The sequence below is a fragment of the Marmota marmota genome, unplaced genomic scaffold (genome assembly GCF_001458135.2).
Source record: "Marmota marmota marmota unplaced genomic scaffold, marMar, whole genome shotgun sequence".
In the NCBI taxonomy this organism is placed as follows: Eukaryota; Metazoa; Chordata; class Mammalia; order Rodentia; family Sciuridae; genus Marmota; species Marmota marmota.
Window position 1 is genome coordinate 4292882 of NW_026000016.1, and position 16051 is coordinate 4308932.

The following is a 16051-nucleotide window of genomic DNA, read 5'->3' on the forward strand; positions in this document are numbered from 1 at the left end:
CATTGCTGTTCAATGGATATAAAATTTCATTTATGCAAAGTGCAGAAGTTTTAGATGTGCTGATTATCATGTACCTATAGTGAATACTCTGCTGTACAGTTAATTTTTTAAGAGATTATCTTGATATTGTAATGTTTTGTGTTCTTGCCACAATCAAAAAGGAAGAAATTGTCAGGTAATATTTTTTAAATGTGGGCAATTATCACTCAAGAGAAACCTAATTATTTGTTTTAATATTAAATAAAACAGGCTTTGAGGGAGGCAAAACTATTATAAATATAGGTATGATCGATATATATGATAAATTACACTTGAAAGATAATGTAAGAAAAAACAAAATTTCAAATATATCTCTTATTAGATGCATAATGTTCATCAAGTTGGCTTACTTGAGATCACATTTCCTCATCTATAAAATGGGATTCATATACCAGTACCACATGGAAATGGTATATATTAAATATGTAACTATATATAAAGTGAATACTGTTTAATCTATAAAAAGTCTCAGTGTGATAAATTATATTGGACTGACTTCCACTTTTGGTGATAATGATCTAAGTTGCTGCTAACACCCCATTGTCCTGGGAAACAATTATGTCAGGGAGACGTGATATAAAACAAAACCTGAAAAAATTTGCAGAATGATTCAAGTAGGTAGATGGTTGTTTGGGAGATACATGAAATAAAAATCATATGCGATATTTTTTTAGCCTGGAAATAACTAGTAAGGCAGAATGGAAAATATGCAGTTCTGATTTGGAGCATGAGAAAAAAATGTAGCTGTGTGGGGACAAGTTCATGGAGTACTGCATACAAGGCATATGTTAAGGGTATCTGAGTGGTAAACCACTCCCCTTGTGCTAGGCGTGTGAGTGGCAAACCATTTAACCCATAGGCACAGACCTGGGCATGAGGCCATGTGTTGCAGTTCCTGTGCTTACTCCACAGCCCACTACTCAATTGATTGCTACAAGGACAGTAGGCATGAAATCGTATTGGTGGCTCCCTGTAATCTGCGTAGTTACTGCCAGAGTATATATACATGGTAAATGTGCAAAATCATACCTGCTTCCAGCTTGGTCTCTGGAGGTCTTGATTAATGACTCCACAGGCACACTCTCCTTTACCCTGTTCCTTGGACATCCTTGCTAGACAAGAGATAGCCCACACATAGCTGGGGAAACCATTGCAGTTTAAAAGAGTAAGAAAACAAAGAACAGAAAAGATACATAAAAGTCATCCAAAATTTGTGCTACCTACCTCTATGAATATACCCTGAACCCTGTATTTACATAAAAGACTAAAGCATTTCAGATAAACATAAAAGATTTGAACTGCCATCAGACTGCTGTCCCCCAAATGAACATGTTGCTATTATATCCTGCCACATCCATTGCCCATTTACACTGACAGTATGATACTTATCCGTAAAGTGACTATGAGGGAATGTGGATGTAAATATAATTGCAAGATTTTTATACTTTACATTAAGTGGTAGAATATTTTCTGTAAGTGAAATATGAAAGTAAATATTGTAATCCAACCACTTTTAACAACTGGAAAATACATGTAGCTAAAAAATTCAAACTAAATTTAAAATAAAATTCTAAAACCTAATAAAATGTTCTTTTAAAATCAGGAAAATAGGAAAACAGAAATAAAGGAGGTGATAGAAGAAACAGAGATTATGATAGATCTAACCCCAGTGCTATAAATAGCTACATTAAATTGTCAATAGACTAAACTTTTCAATAGAAATGCATAAATATTCAAAATAAATAAGTAAAATAAGATCTAAGTATATGCTTTCTACAAAATAAAAGACACAGGTACAATGGAATATTAGTCATTAGAAAGAATGACTTTATAACTTTTGTTGGTAAGTGGATGGATCTGCTCTGGAGACTATCATGCTCAGTGAAATAAGCCAGTCCCCCAAAAGCAAAAGTTGAATGTTCCTCTGATGTGAGGATGCTAACACACAACAAGGGGGTACACTTAATAGAAGTTCAGTGGATTAGACAAGGGAAAGGTGGGGGAACAGGAATAGGAAAGATGGTGAAATGAATCAGATATAACCTTCCTATATTCATATATGAATACACCACCAGTGAAACTCCACATTATGCACAAACATAAGAATGGGTTCCTAATTAGAATGTTATACTCCGTGTATGTATAATATATTAAAATACACTCTACTGTAATTTATATCTAAAATAGAACAAATAAAAATACAAATATCAAATGTTTTTAAAAAAGACACAGTAGCTGAAAGAAAATGGATGGCTAAAATTTACCATGAAAATAGTGCAAGTACATGTATGTAGGTATAGCTACATCAAAATGAGGGGGAAATATATTTTTAATAACAAAAGGAGTAATAGAGCTTGACAATGAGACATGAAACAATACAATGTGAGATACACAAAGCAGTTATTGAAACTTTAAAATAAGTGCTTAAACTGATCACTAAATAGATTGATACAGCTCAGTCTCTACAGGCTTCATTTATGTGTTTTCCTGGCATTTTCTTGTTTCCTTCATTTGGAAGCAGGGAATAAGCCACAGTAAGTAAATATGTGATCTTTCCAATACTTCTTTCCAACAGAAAATGCGATTTTTTTAAAAGTAATTTTCAGGTGACTATTCTTCCATGAGCAAACAAAATATGTTCCAATACCCCTCGGCAATTCTTAACTTATCCCTCCACCAAATAATAATAATAATAATAACTATTATTATTATTATTATTATTATTATTATTGAAAGTGAAGGTTATACTGAACAATTTGAGTGCAAAGGCCAGTGTATTTCTCGACATTTGTTTTATGCCATCTCTTCATATTTATTAGGGACCTGGCAGAGTTGGCCAGATGAAGAAAACTGGAAAATCATTTCTATAAGTAATTTCAGCTCAGTTTGTTAGATTTGTCAAGGAAGTACACTTTGCTACAGATACAAGGACTGCCAAAACTTTTAATAAATAGGGAGGGGTACAATAACTTAAACTGAGAAAATTATTGCTTTAGTCAGTTTTTCATCTCTGTGATCAAAACATCTGACATGAACTACTAACAGGAGAAAAAGTTTATTTTGACTTAGTTTCAAAGGTCTCAGTCCATGATGGGACAACTTTATTGTTTTCTTCCTGAGGTGAGACTGATTATTATGGTAGAAGGGTGCAGCAGAGGAAATTTTTGAGTGCATGGCAGTCAGGAAACAGAGAAAGAGACAAGGGACAAAAGAGAAGATAAATCCTTCAGGGAATGCTCCCAGTGACCTATTTCCTCCAACTAGGTCCCACCTCCCAGTAGTCCACTCAGCTATTGTTTGTACTGATGAGGTCGGAGTCCCCATGATTCAGTCATTACCTTTAAGTCCCATGCAGAACCTTGCTGTGTTGGAGACCATGCTTTCAACATATGAATATTTTGTTGGGGGAAGACATTTCAGATCCAACTATAACAATTATTAATATAGCCAGACCTCCAAAACTCCACCCTTGACTATTGATGTGTTGTTGCTACCTTGATATATATTCAATGGCAAGTCTAATTATAATTTGCAGTGTGGATTAAGGCTTCCTGTCACCTTAATTCTAAACCTCGCCTTAGAAAAATAAATGTCACTCTCCCTGCACATTTTTTTTTTGCCCAAAGAATCCCAGATTTCTGTGTAAAGGGTTCAGTCAAATTTAATTTGCAAAATGTTTCCAGTGCAGAAGAACTCAACCTTTTATCACTACCAGTTTCATGGTTGTGAGTTTTTACCAGTTGGGATTTTTTTTTCCATTTGTCCCTCACTATTTTGTCTATTAAGGCCAGAGCATATCAGGTTTTTACATAGGGAAATTAATACTGTTCCACTGACATGTGCACACCAAGGAAGAAAAATGAATTAGAGTTCTAACAAAAACATTCCTAAGGGAAACAGGAAAATACGCTCTCTTCAAATTACACATATACTGTCGTAACTGCAGCAATGAGATTAAGGAATTATCATGTAAACATTTTAGATTCTCAGGTTTGAATTTTCTGGCTGAAAACTCATCTAGAACATAGAAGGAAACATTTTTGGAACAGTTTTACAGCAGGCTGACTATAAATTGGGCAAGGACTATAATTGTGTTCTCATATTTTATTTTTAAACCCAAACATTTGGAAAACCACATCTTTCTAAAGGTTCCAGAGAAGATATAGTAAATTGCTCAAACCAGCAATGTTTAGGTCAAGATTTGTTACAGACAAGCTGCTTTGACAAGTCCAGCTAGTTTTACATTTTTTTTTTTTTACTCACATGTCTAGGAATGCCACTGAACTACTGCTGGTGGTTTAATGGTGTCTTTCAAAATACTCTCTATTTATATGTTCTGTGAGTCAATTTCTCTCTAAATAACCTGAGTCATTACAAAAGCCAAACCTCTAGAATCAAATCCATCATTCCTCACATATTCTCATACTTCAGTCAGAAAAAAAATAATACAAGATTGACTTAAATTATTCTATAGCTTTATTTTTTCAATTCCATGTATTCTACTTAGTCCTTTCCTTACCTTCTGTTTAGCCCTTTTGATCTGTGCAAGCAAATGCTTTAAATCCTAAACTGTTCTTCTGAACATTTTCATAGTTTACCCTCATATTTCCTCCAGGGCATCTATTCCACTCTAAACATTACAGAAATCCTCAGAGACTTCAGATCTGTCAACTCCAGTGGCTTTTTTCATTGCCTATTATCACCTTTTTGATCTTTATTTCCATTATTTAAGTGTGGGGAGTAGTGATATAAATCAAGGTGTCTGATTACGTTGTGGCTGTGGTGTGTTTGCGCTGGGATTTCTCCTGCGCAAAGTACAGGGTTAACATTCTCCAGTTGGTATGGCAATGCAGGCCCTTGGTTTCTCTGGGCAAACTTCTAGAGATATCAATTTTAACCTTGAGTGGTAGACACTGACTCCTAGGAAAAGAGGATTCTGAACATAGCAAGATAACCATAATGTCATCTCCCCGCTATGACCTTCAAGCCTGCCTGTTTTCCAGAAACTTTATCACAAAGACCCTTTAGATGACAAAACCTATATAATAAACATGGGGAGCCATCTCTGGATCACTGTTCTCAACCAGAGGGAAGTTCTCAACCTGATCCCAGCTTTCTCTCTAAATGTGTGCTTTTCTTAATGCCTTCTCGGGTTTCTGATTTAACAGCCAAGCAGGTGGCAGCATTCAAGAAAGACAATTTTAGAACCCATTTGTAGATCTCCCTATCTATTTGTTACAGATTTTGTCAAAGAATTGTCAAAATCTCTGATTTCATCACCTTCAGATGTCATCTGTAACCACTCCAGCTGTGTCCTTGTCCTTACCGTTCTATTCAAAGTAAGTAACGTTACTTCATTTACTAACTCTTTATCTCTGAAGGCCACTCTCCAATTCTATAGACTTTTGTTCTAAAGTATAATAACATAATATTAAATTTAAAATATTCTCACACTTTTTCATGGAAAACAAGAAAATATTTAATTTTTGCTATGACACTAATTCCATTTCAGCTTTCATTGTATTTTAACTACAATTACCTCCAAATGAACCTGTCAATAACATTTCCATCTCAGGTCCTTTAAGGCTAATATTTCTTTGTATAATTATCATCTTAATGATCTTTATATGATTGGTTCTTGCTCAAAAATAATATAATCAAATGTAAAGTTTTCAAACAGGCTTTCACTGAAGCAAATGTCTGCCTCCTAGTAATTCAATATCTCATTACCATTATCTATTTCATAGCCTTTATAATTAATTACAATAATATTTTTAATATTGTTTGGGTTTACATTTTTGTCTACTGGTAACTTTTACAATGGTCGTACCCTATATGACTATCTTTCTGATTGCTTTTCCTCAACAAATGAAAATAGTGCCTGACACAAAATTAATATTTAGTATATTCTTGTAGTATTTGTATGTGCAAGCCAGTTCTTTTCACATATTAAATAATTTATTTTTTACAGCTCTCTGGCATACCTACATAAGAAAAATGCACAAACTCACACAAATAGAGGCAAGATTCAACCTAGGCAGCCTGGAACCAAAATTCAAACTCTTAAGCATCACATAGTATATTTCTTAATATTTCTTCTTAAACTTTCTCTCATGACTTGGGAAATTATAATTGCTGGTTACAAACAATGTAATCATTTAAAGGAATCATACACCATACAGTTTTTCCCCCCAAATATTGTTACTAATACTAATATGTGTATCACAGAGTTTTATCATAATTAGACTTGAATTTTACAATTAAGTTATCCTGGATTCTCAGCATCAGTGGAATTAAAACATCCTCTTAGTCAACTAAAGAGAAGCTTCTTTAGTTCAGATATTAACAATAAAATTTCTGCTACTGTTTATAAAGATACTCATTTGGTATTTCTGTGTAAAACCACTCTCTCAAAGTCCCATACTATTTTACTAACCTTCTCCAACAATTTTAGCCAATTCAAGGTTGCTCTAGATCAGATTGATACTGGTAACCATTTCCAGAAAATATACCATGACACAGGAGGTTGAGGCAGGAGGATCATGGGTTCACAGCCAGCCTCAGCAAGTTAGTAAGGCCATAATCAACTTACTGAAACCCTGTCTCAAAATTAAAAAAAAATAAAAAGGGCTGGGGATGTGGCTCAGTAGCTGAGTGGCCCTCAGTTCAATCCCCAGTAATCCCCGCAAAAAGAAAATATACCATAGACCCTGCAATACATAACTTCTAGGCCTTATTTTTATTTTCTAAAGCATATATTTTATCCTATCAGAAATTGAAAAAAAATGTTGAAATTTTTTTTAATATCTTTCTTTTTATTTATTTATTTTCTTATATGGTGTTGAGGATCAAACCCAGAGCCTCACATGTGCAAGGCAAGAGCTCTGCCACTGAGCTACAACCCCAGCCCTTGTCATCTTTTTAACTGCAAAAGAACTAAAGGAAGTCAACATCTTCCCTTCCTTTTTACCTCTTCCCCCAGCCCCCTCCCACTACCACAACCATGGTCTGAAACTAATTGAGACAATTATCTGGCTGATTTATAGATTTGAAGGTAATTTTTAATAAACCTAGAAATTTATGAGACTTCAAATGATCTCTAATTTCAGAAAATAGGAAGAATCTGACTGTACACCAGATGTCTCTTGCAGCTATAATTAATGTGGCAATCTTGTCCAAGACATACTTGCTCACATAGAAAATTTAAGACTGCTTGATAATTCAGTTTTATGTTCAGTTCATCCTGTATGGGCCCCCTAATTAATCAGAAATATGATCCATAGAACCTTTTCACTTGAATATCATTAAGAAATTTTAAGCTTATTGTTACATTCACATCATGGCATACACATGAGAGACATGGAGACAAATACAGGCAGAATATGAATTCCAAAATATAGTTTTGCTTCATCCTTTGCTATCTAATTTCTGGTCAAGAAACTATTTGCATGTGTATTTACCTCTGCTTCAAACCTCCACCACATGTCCTGATATTTCTTCACCACTTTTATTGACCTCCAAAATGCTATGCTATCTGTTAATCCCAAAATAAGCCAGCTAGCCTGGAATGCAAGAAACTCCAAATATGAGTGTAGAATATTGCCCAAGTAACACAATATAGAAAGCCTCACTAGTACCAATGACATTAAGATGATTTGGGAGATGGAATGAGATAGTAGCAGTGTATGAAGGCCATTCTCTTTAGGAGCTTTGCTTTGTGTCAGAAGCTTCCACACATCTCTATTTTATCAATTTGGAAATAAATTCTTAGAAATATCAAATATGTGTCACAGATCAAGTTAGTAGGAATAGGCTTCAGACATATTACCTCTAATTCTTAAATATATTCTTCCTCTTATTTACCTGTCAATACATTAAAAGAAATATCCGTGGACTTTCTAAAATATCTTCAGATTTAGTTTCAGGAAGAAATTTTTAAAATTTTTGAAAGAAAAAAGTAAAAAACCTAGTCCTTTTACTGGACTTTGTCTTCGCTGGCCTTGAGCTGAGATCAGGAGGTGGTTTACCTTATTTCACAATTGCCTTTGGACGCACAGATGATGACATCATGGATGCCTTCCAAATCTATGCTCAGGTTTGAATTTGTTTCTACTTGAAGTCAATATCAGGTCAAATTTTTAATCTTTAGACTTTCCATTTTTATCAATAAAGACCAAGTTTTACAATGTCTGTTTTATTCAAACTCTTCCCTGAAGTGATTCAATACCTAGCACATCCAGAAACCTAAAATTGGCTAAACCCATTGATTTCAATAAAGCAAAAATCTAAAAATTATTAGATGAAACTTTTTCATTTACTGGTTTGGTTCCCTTAGAACTGCAGAAAGAAAGAAAGAAAGTAAGAAAGGAAGAAAGAACTGCTTAAAACACCTAAATTTTAGGCCTTGCTACATGTCTAAGTCAGAGTATTATTACCTTTATGTCAAATGTCCAAAAATATAAGAACTGTTAAGTTTCAGCCAAGTGATAAAGGAATACAGATATATCAACAAATGTAACTTACAATAAGTTATTGAGTATGTGATCTCTCCATGTAAACTTCATTTTGGAAACCAGACAACTTCTAAAATCATCATATTGTCATAGTATAATGCACACATGTTTCTATTAAGTGATTAATTTTTTATATTTATACATTATATATTTTAAAAATATTTCATATAGACATATATATGCATATGTATTTATGCATACATTACTATCATAACCTTCACTGTAAACCTAATGTTCAATACCAAACCTTTTGCCTATACCTAAACTCCAAATTTAAAACCCTAACTCTAGATTCTAAATTCTAATAGTTATACAAAAACTAAAATGGTATTCAAATCTAAACTTAACTCTAAATCTAACCCTTCATATACACACACATATATAGATTCTTATAGTTTCATTTACAAAAATATTTATATCTAAATTAAAGACAAAATTAAATGTTAATTTTTATAATTGCCTATAAAATTAACCATACACAAATGCATATTTTCATATATTTATGTATAAATATATATATACATATATATACACATTAGTATTCACATACATATATAGTGATAAATACATTTCCATTTCTATTCACATATCAATTAATATATATATTTATATTTATATATTCATATATATTCAGACACTTTTTATAATATACTTTAATCTAACATTGACAATAGGCCTGAACATATTCATATCTATAATCATATATAATCATTTATTTAAAATTTTACACATATTCACATATCCTATTATGTATATTTATATATATATATATTCTTATAAAACCCTAAATATAAACCGACACTTAAACAGAGTTCTAACCATAATACTACCGCATCAATAAAATATTCATATATAAAACCACATGTATTTATATGAATCTTCATATATATTTTTATATATACATTTAGGTATACTCACTTATACTTTATATATACACTTTCATATATATTATTTTCTATATTCATAACCTATCTCTAAACCAAATTTTAAAGTACATCTATCATAAATTTAACCATATACAAAATCAAATACATTCATATATTTTCATGCATATTTTACATATATTTGTATTCATATATAGAGATATATATGTTCAAACTCTAACTCTAATACTAACCCAATTTCTAAACTTAGTCCTATTCCAACTAACACAAATTTAACTATCTTCCTGTTAGGGTTTGGAAATGAATTGTCCCCCAAAAGCTCACCTATAAGACAATGCAAGAAGGTTCAGAGGAGAAATAATTGGGTGGTAAAAGTCTTAACCCAATTTGTGATTTAATCCCCTGACAGGGATTAACTGAATGGTAACTGAAGTGTTAGGGCTTGGCTGGAGGAGGTGGGAATTATGGTATGGCTTTGGTGTATATATTTTTATCTGGAGATTGGAGTCTCTGCTTCTTAATCACCATGATGTGAGTAACTTCCCTCTGCCACACACTCCACCACGATCTTCCACTCACCTTGTATGGTCTTGGCAATAAGATGCCCTCAAGCCTTTTTTTCTTATAGTTGCTGAGTAAAGTCTTTAGTATTTCTTTAGTGGCAGTAAAGTCTTCAACAATGGCAACTTCCTTAGCCCCAATTTTTCTCTCTCCCACCTTTCAAATCCAAGTTTTTTTAGATCTTTCTGGTTTGCATTCTGCTCCTGAATATCACAATAAACTTGGCCAAAAAACTACCAGAAATATCCATGCCACTACCTGAAGGCTGCTGCCTAGAAATTTCTTCCACTAGATTAAGAAGTCCATCACTTTTAAATCAGCCTCAAAGAAAGTCTCAGGACACGGGCACAATGCAGACAACTTCCCAGCAAGAACACAACAGGAATGACCTCTAGTCCAATTACCTGTAGTGTCCTCCTTTTTCTCTAATCCCTTTTGAGCTCTGTCTTCACTTGTAATGCCAGATTCATGGGATCCCAATAGACCTCCAGGAGACGAATCCAATCCGATGCAATAACACAAAAGTCTTTATTGCAAGCTGGAGCCTGGACTCACAACCGTTTCTGACACAGTGGTCCTGAGGAGGGAGTCCTGATCCTTAGTTCAGTGAGGATTTACAGGTTTTGGGGGGGTACTCTATGCGTCATCACAACATTACATAGCAAATCATTTCACACTGTGGGAAAATCAAACAACAACTCTTAACACTGATTAGCACATTCATTGGTGGGAACAAGTCGGGTAAGGGTGATTGGTTAGTTCAAGTGGTGGACATATTTGAACTGATTGGTTTAGCCTGCTCTGCGAGTGGTTGCAAGAGTATATATGCTAAACTTGCAGGGTTGCCTAATAATGTTATCAATCACCGAAACTACTGGGAGAGCCGGTTGGTATTTCAGGTATCTTCCCGGTCTCACTCTGATTGGTTGTTGCTATGGTCCAAATTAGGCCGCAAGCATTCTTTTGGTCTTTCCAGGCACTTGCATTGCTGAGTCAAGGATATCTGGTCACTGCAGTTTGGGATACCTGACTCCACCAGCCTTTCCTGTCATTCATGGAAAAATGACTCAGTAGGGTAGCTATGTGCCTAGGAACACTCACCCCCCAACTCCCTTTGGACAGGCCCTGCTCTGAAGTAGAGGCTGGTTTCTCCAAAATGGAGTCACATCAGTTTCTCACACTGTCCATGGTCCTTTGGCATTCTGGTTTTCTGAGTGCTCACCAGCATCTGCCAGTAAGTTCTGCTTACAACTATCTAGAGCAGTTCCAGCTTGCACCATTGAACATCCCAAAATCCCTCCCACCAATAACAAAAAGCTCCAAGTGCTTATGAACCCATGGTCAGGTTAGTCAGAGCAATGGCCCTACTTCTTGGGACCAACTTCTAGTTTAGTCAGCTTTTTCACGGCCATGAATAAGATACCTGACATGAACAATTGTAGAGGAAGAAAAGTTTATTTGAGTGCTCATGGTTTCAGAGGTCTCAGTTCGTACACAGCCATCTCCATTCCTCAGGGCTCAAGGTGAGGCTGACCAAAATGGCAGAAAAGTGTGGCATAGGGAAGTAGCTCACATGATGATCATGAAGCAGATAGGGAAACTCAAGTGATTTTTAACATTTTATTATAAGATTTCCCTTTTAAGATGTTTAGAATAGAATGGACAATTAATTGTATAAAAAGAGGCAGAAGCACATAAAATTTAGAGAAAATATCTTCAATTTTTCTCTCTACACAGATTTACAAAAAGTCCACATCATCTGCTTAACATATCATAATTATCCATGTATGACAGTTACAATATAAACTTGTTCCCAAATGACTATCCCACTGTGACAGATCGTCTTGGTTGTCAGCTGTATCTTTTTGAAAGACACCTAAAAAATTGGTAAAACACATTTCTAACCATGTCTATGAGAATGTTTCCAGTTATGATTACCATGTGTGTCAGTCAGCTGAAGGGGGAAGACCTGTCCTAAATGTGGGTGGTTCCATGCAATACCCGGGGGACTAGACAGACCAATAAGAATACACAAAAGTCTCTCATGTCTGGGCAAGCTGAATTCTTTTTGATTCAGTGCCTTTTTTTTTTTTTTTTTGCTGGTGTCAGCAGATGTCAAACTCCAGATTCTTCAGTCTTTGAACATAGACTCACACTAGTGACTCACTGTTGGGCTTCCATGCTTTTAACCTGACTTAGGATTCCATGATTGGTCCTTCTTGTTTTGAAGCTTCACCTTCTTGGACTATGCAGCTACTGGTTTTTCTACTTCTCTAGACATTAGTAGGCCATTGTGGACGTATCCATTTCTGGTTGTGTTCAATTTGATAAATTCCTTCTAAAAGTATATTTGCATTATATTGGTTTTGTTTCTCTAGAGAAGTGTTTAAGTCATCTTTGCATCACTGTATTCAAAATACCCTGACAAGAACAACTTACAGGAGATTTATTTGATGCTCAGAGGTCTCAGTTCCTAAAATGGGAAAGTCCATTGCTCTGGGTCCAAGATGAGACAGGATATCATGACTGAAAAGCATGGCAAAGAAAACCAATTTATCTCATGATATGTAGGAAATGGGGGGAGAGTAAGTGGTGGCGGAAGAACAAATCCTTCCAGAGAATACCCGCAGTGATCTACCTCCTCCATCCATGCTGCACCTGCCTAGAGTTACCACCAAGTCTGTCAATTCAAACTAGAATTGACTGATTAAATTACAATTTTCATAATTTCAGCAATGTTCAAAAGTTTAATCCAAGTTCAAATTCTCCTCTGAGACTTAAGGTAAACTCATGATGGTGAACCCCTATAAAAATCAAAGTCATTACATATATCCAATATGCTGTGACAGAGTAAACATTCCCACTGTAAAAGGGATATATAGGTATGTAGCGAGAAAAGATGGATAAAAGCAAGAACAAAACTCAGCTTGACAAAAACGTCCTGTAACTTTGTGTGAGCATTTAGGACACGTGGCTGCATGACATGCTCTCCAAAGGATGTGGGCATCCTCACTCGTTTGGTTTTCCAGATTTTAGCCCACATGCCTTCTCCTAATTTAGCCTGGCTTCCTGTACAATTAGCAGCTTTTCTCACCAGACAGTCCACACTACTGTCATCTCTTAATTCCTGGGGGGTCTCCACTTCAGCTTTAGCTTCACATTTACATCTTCATGCCTTGCCCTCTCAGGGGTAGTCTGCAGGGACTTCAACCCTGCTAAACTTTGCCTGGCTTTCCAAACTTTTTTTCTGAAATCTTTCTGAAAGCATCCTGGACCCCTTACTTCAGCATCTTGCATTTCTTCAGAACCAGCACCACATAGATGATGCCAAGATAGCCTCTAGATCTCAAGACTTGTGCCCCTGGGATCATGGTGACAGGGATTTCTGAGTACCTTTTCAGATGGGCATGATGAAACAACTTCCTAGGTCAAACTGTGCAAGGAGGTCACCCCCATGATCTTCTCAAAGGAATTTTTTCTTCAACATCCAGGAGCCTGCATTGGGTATCATGTTGAAAACTCCTGATAAACATTCAAGGCAACTTTCCTATTGTCTCTGTGTAAGTATGTAGGATCTCTTCATTATCTGTAATCTTTTTAGCACTCACATCTTCTTTGGCTCCAGTTTTACATGCACTTTTCTGGTCAAATCCTTTTTATGTTCTTTTTTGCTTATGATTCTCTCAGTAAATCTGGCTAAAATCTGTAAGCACTATCCATCCAAGCAATTGTTTAAATACTGTGCTGCCTTGAAATTTCCTCCATCAATTTAATCAGTCCATCACTGTTAAATTCAGCATCACACAAAGTCTTAGAATATGGGCAAAATATAGCCAAGTTCTGTGCCAGAGTATAACATGAATGGCCTCGGTTCAGTTCCCAATAGAGTCCACAATTTCCTCCAAAATTTCATGAGCTGTCTGCTTTCTGTTGGCATTTTAGTATTCTGAGCTTCCATCAGTATCAAACATCAAGCTCCACTCAAACCAGTCTATACCTTTTCCATTCTGCATCTCTAAACTTTTCAAAATTTCTTGCACAAACTAGCTCCAGAGGCTTCTGAATCACATGGTCAGATTAGTCATAGCAACAACTCTACTCTCCATCGCAATTTCCATTTGGTGAGAATCAAAACTGAGGTCAAAGTTTGGCCCAATTGCAGTCATCAGTTTGTGCCCACAATTCTCCACTCCTGGGTGGCTGACACATAAACAGATAAACTCCATGACCACCACACGATTTCCTTTTTAATAGGGCATCACCAGACCATCGGACATACTTCTCCAGGCCTTTGCACTGAGAAATTAACAAAGGAGGTGCATTCTCCTCTCCCAACTCTAAATGACCACATCCTGGAGCTATGCCCCACCTGCTTACATGTATCACCCAGTCAGTCTATTCAAACTAGGATGGACTGATGAGGTGCTGGCCTTTGTAATCCAATCATTTGTATTAGAATATTTCTAAGTTAACAAGATATTTTGGAGGAGACCTAATATCCAAAAAATAGAAAGAACCCTGATTAACATACAATTCATCTTATTTCATATGATTTCAAATAAAATAGTGAACTCCTTGAGGATAAGCTTTGGGTTTTCTACAGTATGTACATTACTAGTATAGAACAGGTATTCAATACATGCTAAATTGAATCAAATTCATGTCAACAAATTATCTTATAAACATGTAAAAAATTTATACTGTGAATTGACCTTTTTATAATCAATCTGTTGGTTGTAGTAATATCGATTCATCACCATTACAATTCTTTTAAAAACCTCTTTGTAGAAAAAGAAATCTACATTAAAATCAACTAGCTTATAACATAACATTTAACCTTCAGAAAATTACTATGTTGAATATTAAGTATAAGCCATCACTCACACTCTATCAATCAAAAATTTAACACCATGTAAGAGATTTACTGGTTTCTTAGAAATTAATAATTGTCCTGAAAATAAATTAGATTATTTACTTTCCTTGGTCTCAACTTTAGGTCTTAAATGATATTTTTGTGTTCACAGTCATCTTTTTAATTGCATGTATCCATTTTAAAGAAAAAAATATTGTTTGCTATTTCAAAAATAAATAATTTTAAGAATAGTGAAGACTATATTATCATATAAGAAATTTATGAATAAATCTTAACTGTTTTCCATTTGGAAAGTGGGAAAACAAAAGAATTTTAATTGTAAAATTGTGAGACAAAGTGAGTTAATAGCATTAGCACTGTAACAGTGCCTTTCAAAAAGTAAGCCCTAAATGTTCTTTAATTCTAATAGTTGGTCCTTCTCATTTGCCTTTGATTGCTACTACTGATTATTAAAATACAAAGGCAATTTATAGCACATAGTTTCAATTTTTCTGTATTTAAAGGTTAAAAAAATTGAAGGCACATGTAGACAGTTTTATACCTATATGCATAATGACCTATTTTATACCTGCATAGTTATCAAATTATTCATGCTAAATAGAGCTCTCTTATCTTTTTTGATTATTCTATCTTAAAAAATTTATTGGTCTTTTTTACAAAACTTTTGCTAAATTCATGCTGTGACCCTCTCATCTCTCTCAGAGTTCCAGCTGTTAATTAAGGAGATCCCTACGCAGATGCACAGAAGATTTGGGGGGATAAGAAAGACATAGGGAGAAAAAACTGGGGTCAGGTGGGCAACCAAACCCTGATGAAGCTTGACTTAGAGATTGCTCAGCAAGTTAATTATATAGATTTCATCATCAAAAGGTTAATTTTGTGAAAGTTTCAGTAAAGCAAGAAATCTGAAGGACACAGGACTGGTGAGACATTAGGGGAGAAGGTGCTGAACTCAAGGCCTCAACTGATAACTGGTATGGAACATTCTTAGGCTTCTGTCACCCTAGCAACTGGGGGCATCTCTATCTGCACCTTTACACAGGCACTGTTCTCTATAAATTCATATTCAAATTCATCACTGTTCCCTATAAATTCATTCTTTTTTTTGGTACCAAAGATTAAAGCCAGGGGTGCTTAACCCCGAGCCACATCTGCAGCATATATATATATATATATATATA